This window comes from Tauraco erythrolophus, unplaced genomic scaffold (genome assembly GCF_009769465.1).
Source record: "Tauraco erythrolophus isolate bTauEry1 unplaced genomic scaffold, bTauEry1.pri scaffold_54_arrow_ctg1, whole genome shotgun sequence".
In the NCBI taxonomy this organism is placed as follows: Eukaryota; Metazoa; Chordata; class Aves; order Musophagiformes; family Musophagidae; genus Tauraco; species Tauraco erythrolophus.
In genome coordinates, this window is record NW_028238622.1 from 363,932 (window position 1) to 369,931 (window position 6,000).

A 6,000-nucleotide genomic window follows, 5' to 3' on the forward strand; every position below is an offset into this window, starting at 1 on the left:
CAAGGTGCTACTTAAAAGAGAAATGATCAATAAATACAAGATAGGAGTGTAGCTGGCAGAAATTTTTCTAAGAAATTGGCAGCTATATAGGTCATGCTTGCTGCAGGCTGGACATGTGTTAAGAGGATCAAGTTTTTGAGGAAAGATAAAATTTGTTCTGTGGCGGATATGCAAGAGACAATATACACAATATTTAAAACGAAACATGCTTTTGGGTTACTCAACATTGTAGAAGCCTTAATGAAAGCACCTGAGTACTACACTTCAGAAATGACATGGATCATTTTTACAAGAATGATCAAAGGCCTAGGAAGATCTTCAAAAGAGACTGAATACATTAGTTCATCTAAAGAAGATAAAGAAGGGAAGCATGGTACAGTTTTTAGAGAAGAAGGGAACAACATGTTCCTCATATCCCTGATCAATTTGAAAAGAAGACATAGACTCAAAATCCACAAGAAAGATTTTGTTTAAACATCAGAAGAAATTTTTTATGGGTAAGAACAGTGCAGCAATATTGCAAATTGGTTTGGGGCATGCGGAGACAGTTTGGTGGACACAGGGATGCTGTGATGGACACTAATTTTTAAGAATGAGTTAAACAAATGGGTAAGCTTATCTTAACTTAGGGAAGGGGTTGGTCAACAAGATGACTTGAATACTCTCCGGCCCCACTTCTCTGCCATTTACATAGAATACAGTCTCCTCTCCAGTGTCCCGTTCCTCTGCTTTTGCATTCAAATGTCCCACAGCACGTCGCTTGCATTCCTTTTATTGTACAAGCTCTTTTTTTTCTCCCTTCCCTTTTCCATGATACTGCTTCTATCCTGCTCTCTTGCTTTTCTTCTCTGTACGTTCATTTGCCCCACACTCAATTTTCCAGTCTTCCAGCCTGTCCTCAGCCACAGCACATCTCCTTTCCTTTTCTCTTTGCTCCTTTCTGTCTCTTCTCCCTTTAACTCTCTTCCTATCCCCTCTTGTCTTTCAAGATGAAGGAGAAGCCTGGATCTGGATATAGTCATTCCTCTTCTGGGATTTCAGAGACAGAAGGCAAGGGGTCAGACCTGGCTTTTGGGTTGCAAGGTGGGTGAGGGGAAGCAGCAGTAGGGAAGCAGGATCTGCTGCTGAGGGAAACTCAAAGAGGAGAGTTGCCCATTGAACCCCAGCTGTTACTGTTGCTGCTGACAGTCTCTCTCTGTCCCAGAATGGGGCTGGCACCTTAACCATGGATTATTTATTTACTGTAGCACCTAGCTGATGCTTATTTCCACTCCTCCTGGACTTTCATCCCCTTTACTACACAGGGCAAAGACCTTGGTTTCAACTTTTAGCCTGTCAGGACTGCTGGAAGGGAACATCATTTGCTTTTTAGGATGTTTGTGGGAGAAATATTTTTTAAGGGGGCAAGGGGGAAGATTTTTCTTCTCCTCTCCTGTTTATCAGTTCCTCCTTGTCTTGGCTTAATCTAGAGTGTGTTACTTCACGGCTCCTGTTATGGTCCCTTCCCCTGGGAAAAAGCATGGGCCCTGCTGCTCAGAATACAGCAGAGCCCTATCTTAGCATATTTGTTTCTCTTTTCCTGTTTCATAATTGATATTGGTCGTGCAGTAGTTTATACAGAAACTCACAGATGTCACAAGCACACTCATGCATGCACGCATCCATTTGGGCATGCACTTGGCTCCAAACCGCCAGCGTTTCCTCCGCAAGCATATGGGATCGGATCTTGCAGCCCTTCTCCGGTCTCTCCACAGGGACTCCACGAGAATGCCCCGACTACACTGCTACTCCCTTCTCCCTTCTTACGAGGGCTTTCACTTGCCAGCTGGTGCCAGGAACTGCTTCAACTGGTCCTGAAAAATTAATTTGTGGGAGCTCCCTTCCTTGTGCCTGTGCTGCCTCATCAGTGCCAGGACTCTTCTCCCAAACTCTGCCAAAGAAGAGGGGAAAATCCTTCCAATGCTGGTCCTGGCTCCAGTGTGGTGCAGATGGGCAGGGGCAGTCCTGCAAGGTGGTGGGGATAACCCCTCGAAGCCGCTGGCTGCCAGCACGGCCTGACAGGCAAACAAACAAACAAACAGAAATCCCAAAGAAATAGGAGCTATTGAATCAACCCACAGTGGTAAAAGAGTCCTGAAGGGTTTCGGGAAAAGTATTTGTCACCCATAAAAGAAAAAAAGAAAAAGCAAAGCCAACAGCAACCAAAGCTAGGCATAGCAGATTCACCACATCTCCTTTCCCCTCTTGGAATAAAGCTCCAGCACTGGCCTGTTTTAAACAGACTGTGGTTACCTCGGTTCTGTGGTGGGTATCCTTTGTGAAAACCAAATAAACAAACACCACACATGCTCCAGTAATGCAGGAGCTGCTCTCAGACTGCATATTGGCTCTGAGCCACATCTCCCGCAGTAAGGGGAGTGTGGAAATGCACAGCCTTGGCAGCAGCTTCCAGTGCCTCAGGCTCTCACAGTTTATTTTATTTATTTATAGGATTTTCTATGGCACTCGTCACCCTCATATCTAAGCATCTTAGAGGTATTAGCAGACTTACCCTTGCAACCCCTCTTTGAGGCAGAAAGTGTTATTATCCCCATTTTATAGATAGAGAACTAAAGGCTCACCGCTTGTTCAGACTCAGGAGAATTTGGCAGAATTAAGGACTGGACGGCAAGCCCCTGAGTTCCAGTCCTGAGCTTTAACCACAGAAACCTCCTTCCAGAGGCGTTAATGAGATGCATGAAATACAGAGAGCAGAACATCATGGGTATATTTGACTCCTGTTTATTTTTACATTGCTAGTTCTAGTGTGTGTTAAATACGTACATAGAAAATAAGGTAAAACTGTGTATTTGCTCTTTCCCTTATCTCTGAGGTCTGAATAGGGATATTAAGATGGCACACCTTTTTCATCAGTGTTTTAATAAAAACAGTTGATATTTTAGACTTGCATGTAGCCAAAGTCTAACATGTTTTTGGAATGACATTAATCCTAAATTAGTTGCTCTATGTTTATTTTTTTTTTGCTTCTGTTTGTGGTTCATTTTTTTAATTTGAGGACAATCTGGCACTACTCCGAATTAAGATTCTTTTTTCATTCCATTTTTTCCCCAAGTCCTCTCAGTTGGTAACTTCAATAATGAAACTGTCTGTCACGCAGCTATTTCAATGTTCAAAGGGGCCACTGCTATAAAGATTTGTGCCTCCTGCTCTCCATCAGAGATGCATTGCCACTGTACAGAAAAGCAGCAGATACTACTGTGTGTCAAGAAACCAAGAGGATCCCATGTCTCTGCAAATGAACCATGTATTTCCAGGGTTCAAAGGACAATGAGAAAGACAGGATGAGTCATGTGACTTTTGGGTTGCACCCTGATAAATGGCAGGTCAAGGAGGGTTGTGTTTAATAGTATATTCCTCAATGAAATGTCACTTTTTCCTCAATGTGTCCTCTGTGTGAGCTAATTAAAATCATGTTTTACTGCAATGTCAGCACATGAAGTTGCTGACTTTCTTGTTGTCTTCTACATAGTACAAAATGAATGTTGTCATTTGATAAATTCAGGATCTTAAAGGTTCTGTCTGATGGGGTCTAATGTATGCTGCTCTATATATGTTTAATGCTTTCAAACTGCCCCTCTTCCTTTGTTCAAATCACAGTATTCATGACCTGTACATAATATTCTCTCCTGCCATCCTTAAGGCTCACTCTCCTCAAAATTACAGAATTTTTAAAAAGAGATCAAGTAAATATTGGTATTACTGTCCTTCCAGGCTGGTTTAACTTAGTCTTTAAACAATGTGTCTGAAAGCCGCACTCATATGCTTTCAATGAAAACTGGTTGTACGGATGTTAATTTTCTTACAGCTTATTTTTATACTGATGTCAGGGCATGTTTGCTATGTTCATTTGAAAAGAAACTCTTCCACCTTACACCACTTCTGATAATAAGCAGTAGTTAAAGAGTATGAGTATAGAAAGCATGAGATTTGTTTTTCTAACCAGCAGTTGTATCATTGACACTAGGATTCTTATTTGTAAAGCTATAGAAAATTGCTGTTAATGGTGCTTCTCATCTCAGTAATAGGAATGTGAATCAGAAAAATAAACTACCCACTACTGTATGTATCTTTGCTTTCACTATTTCTATAATTGTATCCTGTAAAATTCTTTGCCTTTTTTTAAAAAAAAACAACCAACCAAACAAACAAAAAGCAGAGCCAGTGTCTCTCTATGTTTACAGTAAATGACAAAGAACAAAGTTTCCAAGTTTGGCCTGAAGCCATATCACCTTGTGCTGTGATCCACACAGACCTCACAAATTAGTTTGGGACTGGGTCAGTTCTGCAGTGAGAAATCTCCACAGATTAGTTTATTGATAGGTGCGACAGAAATAAGTGGTGGCAATTCAAGCAACAGCTCAGTCCAAGGTGTAGCTTCACCCTCCTCCCCACCCCCTTCCTCCTCCAGCTCTCCTCTCTAGTGCTGAGGGGCGTTATGCTGCTGACTCTTCTGGCTGAGATACAAAGCACAGATCTCAAAGAAATTCTCTCACCTCCTAAGGACCTGATCCGAAGCCCATTAAAGCTGATGAGAGCCTTCCCATTGACTTCAGAAGGCCTCAGATCCAGTCCCCAGGGAAAAGATGTTAACGCTCATGTGCACATCCTTAAACCAGCCAGGAGAGAACTTCTTGAAATCAATATCTCTCTATCGATATTGGTACCTAAAACCCTAAAACACAACAAAGACACTTTATTTTTGAGTCCTGCGGCAGGAGAAAAAAAAAAACAAGAAAAAGAAATAGAAAACAAGCCCTTGGGAGACACTATTATCTAAAATAAGCAGCTGAGTGTGAGCAGTGACCACAACACCTAGAAAGCTATATCCTAACCTTGCTGTGTTTGTACTCACTCTGCTTTGCTTTACTGTATTCCCACTCTATTCTCCGTACTGAACACACCAAATGACTCACATTACACACGCTGCAACAAAGGCAGTTATACCCCAATCTTCATTAAGATCTTAATGCAGCAAGATACTTAAGCACACGCCTAACTTTAAGTACAAGGGAAGTCTAATTAACTTCAATGGGAGCTGCTCACTTGCTTTAAGCTAGGCATGTGCTTAAGTACTTTGCTGAAACTGAGCCGAAGACTCCAGGTGCTACCATTTGTACAAGTGTCATTAAACACGGAGTTAGTGTACTTACGTACACAAACTCCTAACCCCTAAAACCAGATCATTAAATTATAGCACTTACTTACCAGAAAACAGCAAAGGTGAGCATGTTGATGAAGCATCACATGTAGTAACGAAGACAGTAGGTATTGAAGCAGTCAGAAATCAAATACCCTGTGCACATTTTCAGTACTCCACCTGTGGTTCGCACATGTACACTGGGTCCTTCAGATTTCAGGTTTCAATAGCCGGAAACCACAGACTTCTGAAAGGCCTAAGAAAATGATCTTGATCCAAAATAATACCACCTTTGGCTTAGGTATGAAAAACCAAAGAACTGAAACTGGAAATGGTTAGCTGCAGGGGGAAAGCAAAGATTACCTGGGTTTCTTAATAGTCCGTTTTGTACTTTCAAACATTTATGTTATTTTTAAGCCCTCTGAATTTCCTGTATTTTTAATGCCCATTATCATCATCATCAGATGATGATGATCATCATCATCAGATAGATGAGCTACTCACTTGTTGTGTGACCGCAGGCAAGTTGCTTGACCTGCTTTTTACTCCTCTTATCTGCCTGTATAATCCAGTATAAATGGGAGCCCACTGAAAGCTAGAAGCTCTGTGTGTGCTGAGCAGAAGCACTTGGCTAGTCTACAGGTTAGTTCATCAACTGCTTTGTCAGGGTCAGAAAAGAATTTAGGGAAAAGACAACCTGTCCCAGGCCAGGCAGGTTTTAATGCTGCCCATTCTCCACGACATTTTTTGGGGCTGTGTTTCTTCACTAAGAATTGCAACACACAGTCATAAGCTCCAGATTT